Below are 12,313 nucleotides of genomic sequence, written 5' to 3'. Positions count from 1 at the left end.
CACTACACGGCGAGAATGACTTTGAAGCTCCAGGGTGTCGAGGACCGACTCGTTCCACGGTGTTTTAGCAAGCCCTAAGCAAACCGACGAAATTGTTCTTTATGACCCTCGAAATTCACCCCCCTAACAACCCTCACTTGTTTCACCGAACTTTCAGGCTCGGAGCTTGTAACCTTTCATCCGGTTTGCCAACTACGCGTTTTATACACTAGGTTATCCAAAAACGATCGAACCTTCAAGTGCAAGATCTTGTCTAATTGTAAGTGGATAGATATTCTTATAATTAGACGCTGCCCGAAAGCTTTGACGATTTCTAACGCATGGCAGCACAACTGAAAATTCCTCACTAAAAGCTCGATTCAGTTTTTGCTTCTTGCAACGCGAGGCACACCATATGTCTGCATTCCTGATCGCCACAGCTCATATCGTAAGACCAACTCTGACGCGACTTAATGAAAGTCGGGTGATTGTTAATTAGGTAGATGCACTATAATTGGCACAGTGTACCTACCTACCTCCGGTATCGTGCGGGGTTATTATATACATGGGAGATACCCTGGACACGAGGACGAGATACGTGTACCACTCTTGAAAATGAATAACCGTAATTGTCCTTACGTGTTTCCTACTTTCCTTCGCACAAGTCACTGGAAAATATTCACGCGGATAAGGAGCGATTTCCTAACACGTGGAAACTTCTTTTTTCGCGCGGCATGCCTTTCTGTCGATTGGTACAATTCACTCATGATTCACGCCGTTTTGTGATTTTGCAATTTCGTTCGAAATCTGTATAAAATCTGTGATTGGAATCCCACCGTCTCCATCCTGCATCTGGTAATTTTTAACCCGAAGAAGCCAGCATTGTTATACATTATTGTACATGAAAGTTCGAACGAATAATCAACATTTTATTGATCATCGAGAGAAAAACGCGAGTAATACTGCACGGCGAAGAGTGTATGAAACACGTAATTAAAGTGGTCTTGTACCAATTGCCATCGACCCCAATTACCGTAGCGGATTAACGATATGTACTATAATTGTTGATTAAAATGCGCATACACATAACCCAACCTAACCTGTACACGTGTAGCACATCGTAACGTCCGATTTTCTTCCCGATGCGTGATGAATATTTAAATGAGCTACAGCAGGCCGTTAATTTGACCAGCGCGCTTCCAAATTTGGCTGTATTTTTTAAATTATCTCGACTCTTTATCGATCAACGGTAACGAATTTCAAGCGTTCATGTAATCAGTAAGAGCGAGGAAAAACCGTGATGCCGAAAACTAATTGTGGTTTGAAGAACATACAGGAAATTGAAATTTTCCAAGATATTTGAGGCCGCGCAAAAGATTCAAGGTGACGCTGAGAATTAGCATGAGCGCTTCGCGTTGTTCATATATATTCAGGTTGTGAAATTTCCACTAATTCTCGGCTCGATATATCGACCCGACGGCATATCGTCGCTTTTAAGGGGGTGCCTTGGTCGATTCCGACGTCGTCGTATATATCTTCAAATATCGAAGTCCTCGAATCTCAAATGCAAAAGAGGGCTTAACAGTCCCATTCTATACACAATTCTGAACAGAAACACTGCAATTCATTTTCATTCGACGCAGGAATAAAGAAACCGCATGGATTCTACGAATTTACTATTGTGATTTCGTAGAATCCGTGCCATTTCTTTATTTCTGCCTCAAATGAAAATGCATTGGAGTGTTTTTGTTCAGAATTGTGTATAGAATGGGGCTGTTGATCCCTTTCTCGCGTTCGAGATACGTGGAGTTCGATATATGGAGATATATACGTAAACGTCGAAATCGACCAGGGCACCCCTTAAGCAACTCATCGTCGTCGACTTCGTCAAGCATGTATTCCGTAACCGCGCAAGCGCTCTTCACGTTTCGCTGTGTGTTTCAATTTTCATGAACATCGTTGTAAAATCTAGCTTCGATCAGTGTATGAAGTCACCGTGACGATACACGCTACAATTGTAAAAATGACGTTGGAATTAGAGATTTCTTTTTCTTCAACCGAGAGAATGAGCCACTGAGCAATTGTCACTGTTATTTTCCTCCGCATCATACATCACCTACACCTATTCTGCAAACCGGATGCTTTCGTTTTGAACGTAATCTACTGTACATCGCCTTTATATTTTGAATGTTGAATGTTGCAGGATCCACGGTGCCTTCCTTGACACGACGCTCAAGAGTTTGTCAGTTGCCTGGTGCTTGACAGCGGTGTTTAATATGCAGAAGGCGGGCAGGCAGGCGCCCCTGTTCCCTCGACCTATCTTGTTATCTAACAACGTCTATGGAAAGTATGCAGTACGTGGTAATAAAATTAGTAATTATGCCCCATTATTCAAATTGCTGGTCTCCGACGCGACGGGCAGTGACGATGGGAGGTTGTTGTATATACACCCCGTGGGGTTGCCGCCGACCGGGACCGAGTCGACGGGATTCCGGGCGAAGAACGCGGGCTGTATTTATACGTTGTACATACCGTGTTTTCGCCTTCCAATTTACCCGCCAAACTCCGTCACTGCAGCCCAAGTACCTTCTCCACACGCGTCTGTACTGATCGCAGAATCGACGTCGGTGACAATTGTGTATATCCGCAGAATTCCGCGACACCGTCGCGCGTCTCTAGCGGTTTTGAAATTCCGATTCGCTTTTTGATCTCAAAAATCCGTTTATAGGCATTATTCATCATGCTTTATAGAACTGTAAAAGCCTCCGTTATATTGCAGTTGATTGAATTTGTTTATATTGTTCACTCTCAAAGGATCATTTCGGTTAGGTAGTACTCCGTTCCGAAAGGGGTGAAAAAATGCTCCGAGGTGTAAGCTCGGTGAAACATGTGTATACAGCCCTGCGAACGCGTCAAGGGTAATTTTTTTCGTTCCGTCATTGTACCTCTTTTCGGAGTTGGGGGGATGTTTTGTAACAAAGAGCCAAAAAAAAAAAAAAAAAAAAACCACAACAAAAAACAAAAAAAGCCGGTAAAAAAACAAAAAATAAAACAGAGTTGCTTAATTAATATACGGAACTCTTATACAGCCGCGGGCAGGCCTGATTATGTTTGAGTTTCTCCAGTACCTGAGTACCTCTACCCAGCTACCGCGGACGGGCGGAATCACGTAGTACAGAGAATTCAGTTCTGCTCGACCTTACTCGTCTCACCCGTTTTTCCTCGCCTCGCCTTTCCTCGCCTCGCCCTAGCCTGCAACGTTCTCCAAGCGTAAATTACGAAAATGAAATTAATTACGATAAACCATACCGCCCCCGCCTCCCCACCCGTCTTCCAACCCTCCGACAGGAGCTACCAGTTTTTCTAAATCTCATTAGTCTCCGCTGTAGGTGAGTAACATAATACCTGCGCTTTCTTCTTTACGGTTAACTTTCATCATATTCCGAATACACAGTAGACTTGCCGTAACTTACTGACTTCCGAGTGCCGAGGGTGGTCGAGTTTTCTTACAGGGATGCGATCCGAGCGAAAAGTTGGTCCGCAAGAAGTTATGGAAAGTTCACTCTACGGATAGTAGTCAGCGAGTCACGGATCTGACAACCTTCGATCCAGTTCTGAAGTACAGTTTACGGTGGACACCGAAATTCAAACACGTCTATGTCTCTCGCACATGCAATGCTTGCCTGTATCAAGTGATTTTTATCTACAACCGAGAAATGAACAGATTACAGAACTAAAATACGGGATACGTGGGATCACGGTCTATTATTCATCCCGTGTAAGCTTAAATCAAGATTGGTGAAAAAGATAATGCGGCGTTGCGTTGCTGTTTGCATCAGGAAAAACTTTCACAAGATGACAAAAGTAATGAAACTAACGCTGTAACCTTTTATCGTCGACGGCCGGTCCGATTTCGACAATATTCGCTTTCGGGAATTCATTCTTCGTGTTTTATGGTAATAACTTTACGTACCTTTTTACAGCTGCAGTCGAGAACAACCTACAATTACATTGCAATTACGGTTGTCATTTGTGTACGTGTATTAGAAGTCTCGACGTTAGCTGTCTGTGTGATAGTACAGTATTACCAGTGTTTCCGTTTCGTACGATTTCAAAGGTACACGGCTTGGGGCTTAACTCTGCGATACTGATTCGATTTTGATATCCTGCGATTACATGGTGATCAATTGTGAGTTCGGTCAAAGGTAGGGTTGATATTTGTCTCGTTATTGGAAATGGGTCTACTGTTTAGCTTAATGTCCATTCGAAGTTTTTCGATTTCACAAAAACCAGACAAATCGCATTAAGAACAGTTTGAAATCCGAGATTAGGACAAATTGCAATATTTACTCAGTGACGGATTGAAAAGAATACAGTTCTAGCTATCCAAAAATTTGTGACACCCGTGGTTTCCTTTTGCTTCATTTTATTCAACCGATGGTTAGACGTTCCTAATCTCTTTAAGGCATCATCGCGATGCCGCGGAAGCCTCGGGGGATGGCAGGATAATTAAACTAGACACGCATCCTCGGATACACGATCCTGGAAACGAGCGACTTTATAACCACGACACGGGAGAAAAATGCGCGAGAATATCAGGATTCTGGAATTTTCTTATTACCTTGTATAAGGTGGACGAGAAACTTGACTCGCCCGTTTTGGAGATACAATAAATATTCAAGTGACAGTTGGACGGGCTATTTCCAACCGACTCAACCTCCCATGCCACGTTCCTTCTGCGCAAAAAGTTATTGTCGTCGGTCTTGTGTTACGCCCGTGTGTCTAGTCCGAAGCCCACACAGAAAGAACCCTGATAGCACCTCGAGTTAGCCCGGGGTTCACGTGTATCTGTCCACCATCTTTATCGAAGAAAAATATGATAAATATTCCATATAATTCAAACGGGGAATATTCATAGCCTCGCAGGAGCCGAGGGTCTCTTTCCTTTATTTTCCTCTCTCCCTCGCCCTCTCCCTCCCCCTCTGTGTCTGAGTATCTTGAATATTTTTGTACGAGGGTCGCTGCCGCTACTGATGCTGATGCATCCTCCTATCAAAGATCCACGCGTTTCACGGTGGTTCAAGCATGAACCTGTACATCGGCGACAGGGATCGCCCTACAAACATACCGTAGGTACCCGCGGCAAGATAAATCCGATGGTCCAGATTTAATCTTCGCTTGTCCCTGCGGTGCGCCTAACTCGAAAGCAATCTGGTCATTTGATGACTCGCGACGAGGGGACGATCATTCCGCGATCGAGCCTACATTTGAAGACTGCGAGGGCTCGAGTGCCCTTGTCAATTCTAAAGACTTCAACTAACTTCACATCCTTTCGTTACGGACTGAAGTAACTTCGCAGGGATCAAAGTTAATTCCAATAGCTCCACTTGACTGGAAAAAGTGGCTTGGCATTGATTGAAGTGACCTTTACATAAATTTCAAGTGAATTTCACACGATTTTACACCACCGTAAGGGGATTCATAACAGTTTTCACCAAGCATACCAGAGTCAATCGCTTACCAAGTGCTTAAAAAGTTCACCGTGATCACCTGACAACGAGTTCCTTACGCTAGTGAATCGGCGTTTGAAAATTCTTGGGCATAAAGTGTGATGATGAGGATTAATTGTCAAGCCTGAGCCGACCGACTGTTCTAAAAAACAAGGTAAAGTTGACCGGATTAAAAACCGTCGAGAGAAAAGGTGAACAACGAAAAAAAACCGAGGAGAACGGCAGAGAAAAGCTGATGTCTTCAGGGGTGAGCTGCGCCGGGCAGCTTCATCATCTGCCCATCCAGCGGCGCTATTTTCAATTTTCCAAGCAGGGAAACTCCGGCCTTCAATTAGGGCCGTTGGCCTGGGAAAGAAGAAGAGGTCGTGGATGTATTGCGGGGCTGTTTGTCTCGCCTCGGTAGAACATAAAACACAGTTACGTTTAGGAGGTACAAAGCGGAGGCTGGCGCTGATAATACGAAAGTTTACTGCACGGTCTGCGGCGAGGGTGGCGAGTGGGTTAGGTACCTCGGCCCCAGGTTAAGAACTGTGTATGGCGGGAAGGTCGAACGAGGGGTTCAAGGGGTTCAAGGGGAATGCGTGGGGCTGGCAAAGGGAGGCACCGGAGTAGCCATGGGCCCCGCTTTGTGCCGTGGACAGATTCGGCCGCTGGGGGTGCTCCGCTGTCTAGCTATAGCCGCTATAGGTACTATGTCGAAACTACACGCGTGTTGGCGCATCCCGTGTAATATACCTGCTTTATACTTATACCCCTCGCGTTGAGGGGTATTTACTCCGCGTAGATTCTCCCGGCTTTGATGCGATTAACGAATAGCTACGTGCGCCTGTAAAGATCCGCCAACCACCGCCCGGCAACAGCTCCTCGCGAACTTTGACGCGAATTGGATATACCGCCGCCCACGGCCAGTAATTCCTTCTTCGTCTTCACTTGAATTCTTTTTCAAACGTTACTCTCATCCCAAGCTGGATATATTGTGTTACCAGATGTACCAGTCGACCTTACTTACGCTAAGGCATCGGGATCCTCCCGGGCATTTCATCGTGCTACCTTGTATCACGGTTCTGTTGCTAACGTCGAAGTATTCATTTTTGGAACGATGTTCAGAGCTCCGTTTTGTGAATATGATTTTCGGGGCTGTTTGTTCCTGCTGTAACATACACTGCTGGTCAAAGGTTTGGGTACACCGGTTGAAATTTCTTACCGCACTAAAAGTTGGATAGTGGACGTAAAAATAGAGATAACCAAATTTCCCAATTTCGGTGTATCAAAGAGGACAAATTTACTAATTTATTAGAGGGTTAAGGTAGTTGGGCAGTAATTTCGGGAATGTTTAATCCACATGAGTTTGATTTATATCAGGTTTTAAGTAAATTCAGTGTAGCAAGAAATTTCGACTGGTGTACCCCAACTTTTGGCCGCCAGTGTATTCGAGATAGTCGTTACTCTGAAGACAGCGTAAGTCGATCGAATAGTTTATATAATTGAAAAAAGGAAAGATTCCTTCTCACATTTGAAGATATATCAAACACCGATACACTTATGAATTTATATCCATGACTAGCTATTTTTGGCAAAGTTTCCCATAGAATCAATCGCTGGCTGTTTGATTGCTCGCCAAACGGATTGCATGATATCCGAATTTCCTAGCTTCTGATCAGATCAATTATACTCGCCGCACAGTTTGTTAGGCCGCAATTGTTTACAGTGGAGCAGTCCGCGTGTAATTGTTTGATTGTGAGTAACAAACACAGCCCCCATATTGTTGCGACGAATTAACTCATCGTTCCATTATGCACCGTTTAGGTGAAGCGTCCTGTTAGAAACTATATTGTAGATTTCATGTACATATGTACAAATGTGCTTAACGGTCACATAGACGTTTGTGTTGCCAGTCACACGAGGCAAAGCAGAACTATTTTCACAATCAGACGCTGACTCGCGAGTCAAAATCAATATTAATAGAAATCAACAACATAAAAAAGAAAAAAAAAAAATCCGTAATATTCGGAAATTGCTTTTTTCCGCCTGAGAAATTTTACCTGTGATTTTTTAACGTACCACGCAGGAAACAAAGCTCGACACTCCTGAAAAAGCTTTTTTTTACTTGAATTGTTTTTCATCCGCTTCATTCACCTCCACTCTTCTTGTCTCTGCTTTTCTCCTTAGATTTCAATTCGCACGCCGTTCGGCTTAAAAGAAAATTCACAACTCGTCCTCGCATCAAATATGTACAAAAGTCCCCCCCCCCCCCCCCCTTCTCTCTTTCCGTCTCCCGTACATTTCCCTCGTCAGAGCGAGTTCTTCCTTTTGTTATTCCTCCATTTTTACCGTGATTACTTTGAATTGTTCGTTTTAACATTTTAAATGTGTTTTGGTCGCAATTACGAATTCAAATGGCTTCCGGGCCGCGGTACGAAAGCGGGGCGACTTACGGAATCCGACAAAACGCTGTAGCTGGGAGGCCATTGAGAAAGAGGAGGAGACGAGGAAAAATGGGAGAAGAAAAATCGAGGAAAAGCTCTGCTATGATTTTCATCTCTTGACACATCGCTTTATGCGTAGCGGCGTGGCCTGGCGGGCCTGTCTGACGAAGGGCGAATCCAAGCGCTGCTGCTGCTGCTGCTGCTGCTGCGAATTCATTAATAATACCTGCGCTCGGCCGGTTTCGCCTCTTCGGGGAATATGGATATATGTATACATATTATAGGTAGACATCCATACGTGTATTTTTTTTAATTTTACCACCGCGAAAAGCCGGTCCAAGAGGGGAAGAAAAAAACTGTCAAAAGGGACTGGGGGGCGGAATGCGCGGGCCTCGAGGATATCGCGGAGTAGGGGTAACAAGATGATTCAAACCGCGTCGGGATTCGACGGCAGTAAAGGCCCCTTAATTAACGTACTATCAACTCCGCAGCTACAGTCGTTAACATTAAACTCAGGCACTGAGGCACCGAGGCATCGCGGCTTATGGGCTGGGTCGGGGCGTATTAGGGGCTGCCGGGTAAACAGTTGAATGTCGTTGCGACGTCTTTGCTGGAGGCGGCCGCCCCCGCGAAGGAAGTAGGAACTAAATCGAGGCAGTTACCTACCTACGAATTATAACAGGGTTACCCATCAGCCCCCGCCCCCCACCCCCAGGCCTTCGCTAAACCCGTGAGGAGAAACAGACTATTCCGGCTTTTAATAAGACAACCTCGGGTCGCGAATCTCTCCATCTTACCTACCTGTGCAGCGCGAAAAAGCCTCGGGAGCACCGCAGGACGTGAGTTACGCCGGAAGGTGAGGAATTAGCGACGGGAAACACGTTTCGGACCCTCGACGGGTAATCGCGACTTTAATCAAAACACAGGAAAACTTTTAAATCCATTAATGCCCGTATACGTTTTCACGTAGATCAGGATAATTTTTGAAGCAATAAGTAACTTTACGTGTCAGCATGTATATACAATATACATATATACATATGTGTAGTGCGCAACGAACGACCCGCGGACCAGAAAACTTCGTGTCATGTAATAGATGAAGAACGCATTCACTGATTTCAAGCATGTATCGATGTTACGGGAGCACGGTGAGTGACCTCTTTATTCCGGAATTCAAGCCCTCGGCCGGGGAACTATAATCAATTCCTATCAACGTCAGCGCGTCTCAAATGGATCGTGGAGGTCCTCCCCCCCTTCTCCCTCTGCCGCCTCTTCCCTTCCACCCGAATGACGTAATTAGAATAGAAATGTCATTAGATCGTCGAGGAGGCATCTCGGAGAGCGTTTAGTCAATCCGCTCGGGTACGTCCTCATTGCCTTTTCACCGGCCCATTAACTCGGTTCAGCCCATCCGAGTCGCGTGTGTTACCTTCGCTCGCGCTTATGGTGCTTTCAGCATGGTCAGAGCTTACCTACATGACGCGGCTCACTGGTTCCTTGTCTTTAAATTATTGTTTTCTCTTTTAGCGTACCTTAGGCGATTCGGCGGGAAATTGAAACGTCGGGAGGAAATTTACAACGTAAACGTATTTGAAACGTACAACGTTTGCATGACGGCGTATACGATCGGTGAGCGCATTATATTGTAAAGTGTTGGAAAACCAATCGTCGTTCGGGTAGGTAGATATATTATAATGGAACGGTGAAATTAATATGAGAATATGTATATAGGTATGCATAAGCCCTGTATACCATGAACTCTTGAAACTTTAGCCAACCACTTGGCGAAATTTAATTATACAGCTAAAACAACCTGGGCAGCTGGTTATACTTAGGGACAATCTAACTTTCCTTTCGGTTCTGTTTACCTCGCGAGAGTTATACTAATTTTAACGTTGCTATGTATACGCGCGTAGAACCAAGGCTTTTCGCACCATCTTTCCTCATTTTTTACTTTATTTTCTATACTTACGTTATAAGTATATATTAAATAGGTAGCTATGTACTATAACTATATTAGTTCTGTTCTAAACTTGAAGGCAAATTGATTCAGCGAATAGTTCGTATAACCTACTCGCTTTTACACGCTATCACTCGTTTCTACAAAATTTCTCCATTTCGTTTACTAATTTTCTCCCCTTCATCACAAACGTTCTTTTAGAGCATACAAAATGATTTTCGTATGTTGGGTTTATTTCACAATGTGTATTATACGGTTTGTACTACGTTACTGAGATCACATTCATCAATTTTCTACACTCTGGAATAAATTGCTGACTTAATAAGTTCGGAGTTTTTCTCATGAATTCAATCGCGTGGAGAGAAGAGGAGCCAAGAGGACACAGCATAACGGTACACTGTGTAAAAATTAGTCTGTTTTGTCTGCTTGATTATCTAACGCTTCAGGTGAAGGAAATCAATAATAATGCGAAATTCGGAGCAGGTATAAAATCATCTGTGAATTGTTGGGAGGCCTTAAATATGGGTTGAGAATCAGTGAGCAGATTCGTTGTTTGAAACGAAACACCCAAGAGTTGGAAAACACCTCCGCACTGCCTACGAAGTAATACGAGCGTATCCGGTTCGCTAATATGGGAAGTTTCGGAGAACGGCAGGTTATTTTCGGACCTCGTTGATAATTCACAGCACCTATAAAATTTCGGAGGAGGCCGAAGTCCCATTTTCAGGCGAGAGGTGACGATGGGCTCAACGGGAATTTGCATGGTTGACCTCGTCGTTGGCCCGCGTTTAATTTAAACGAGCGTCAACGGGCAGGCGGATCAAAACGTGAAATGGTCGGTACCCAATAACCCGCGTCTTCTGACCCATTACGCATTGATACAGTGCACTATTTTCTACCCTGCAATCAAGCACGGTAAATTTAACCCTTCAGCGCCGCCTGCGCCGCTACGTTTTGTCCCGACGAGCGAAGACGAGACGTACAATGTGGGGCAGAATGCGGATAATAGACGGTGTATGGACAGGCCGTTAGAGTGAGGCGGGCTTAAGGGACTGGAGGCTGTAAACTCCGCCATCATCCATACACGCGTCCCGCAGCATTGTCCCGGCTGGGTTACGGCGGGGCGTTAAAATCGAATGAAAATAATCGGGATGAGCTTAATTAAGGCAACCGTAGAGTTACGCTGAGCCCTGAGATTTCCCCGAGATTTCCGTGGCCGCGGTTCTTACGATCCTACTCGTGTCATTGCAGTATCGGCGAAGAATGCCCCTTGAATTTATTTCAGAATATTGCGGGTGTGCCTTGGTTACGAGCTCAGCTGCGCGTGACCGCGTGTCGCGGGTTCAGAAAACGTTGCTTTTTCAGTTTGCTGAAATCAGCGTAATTGCAAAATTGCCGGAAACCAGTTCCAACGGCCGTTCGCGTCTCGGGCTGTTCAAATCGCGATCAGCTAGAGATTGCTCAACGAAATTCCTCGCCGACGATTACCGGCTGCAGCAGCAGCTATGCCGATCTCCGGATATGAGATATCGCGGGATTCTGCAGAATCCTGAGATTTCGACTATCCAGCAATGCACTCGGATTGATACCACGTCCATTTACATCCCCAGCCGCGATACGCTCCGCTCATATACCTACGCAACTCTCTGGGATGCAAGATGAAATTTTCCCTGGTACGGTATACCTATACCTACTCGTATAGTATGTAGTCTGAAACGATAACTTTTTCCTGATTATTTATGAAAACACAGTTGCGGTCCTAAATTAACCCCCGAGAAGTGAGGAGGGTATGACCCTTGCTGCAGAGGGAGACAAAATAACGGTGGATCTATTCTCTTGACCCGATGAGTCGACGTTTAACGACGCACTAAATGCGCTCCCCACACTGCAACACAGACTTCTGCGCTCGTAAAACGCGTGCTTTGAGGTTTCATGCTACGAAAGTGTGTACTTGGCCTACAATTAGTCATTGTACTCTTGTAGGAGCGTGAAGTACAGGCACTGCATACCATCCTGAGGTCATTCGCTTTGGGCTCTTGTCGTACAATTTTTCGCAGAAGCATTTTTCTCAGAGGTGGGACAAGAATATGCGCGAAAGAAACGAAGGAGGCGGAAATATTCTTATGCTTGCCAAGTCCCGGTGATAAAAGAAACTACGCGCAAAGAGATAGCGGCACTAGTCACATGCTTATCTATGATTATATAATATTATGCCAGAGTCGATACTTAAAAATGATCTTGGCAGCCAGCAGGAAACCTCAATCCGTCTGCATTGGGATTGAATTGCAACGAAAATCGTCGATTTTACACTAAAATATTTGCGAACAATGGTTACTGTCGTAATTAAATAACTTTCCAATTCTTCAACTTTATAAAAACCTTTATTTTTTTTATCAAAGCTAGAAAGTCTGCGATCGTCCTCCTGTGGTATAAAAATC

General features: G+C 44.7%; 1 protein-coding gene across 1 annotated transcript in view; it reads left to right on the top strand.

Moving 5' to 3' along the window:
• The window catches only part of LOC124408444, a 167,768-nt gene that overhangs the window by 15,440 nt on the left and 140,015 nt on the right, over window positions 1-12,313 (top strand). The window lies entirely within an intron of this gene.

The sequence above is a fragment of the Diprion similis genome, chromosome 8 (genome assembly GCF_021155765.1).
Source record: "Diprion similis isolate iyDipSimi1 chromosome 8, iyDipSimi1.1, whole genome shotgun sequence".
In the NCBI taxonomy this organism is placed as follows: domain Eukaryota; kingdom Metazoa; phylum Arthropoda; class Insecta; order Hymenoptera; family Diprionidae; genus Diprion; species Diprion similis.
Note: the sequence above shows the minus strand (reverse complement) of the source record. Positions and strands in the feature narration are given on the sequence as shown.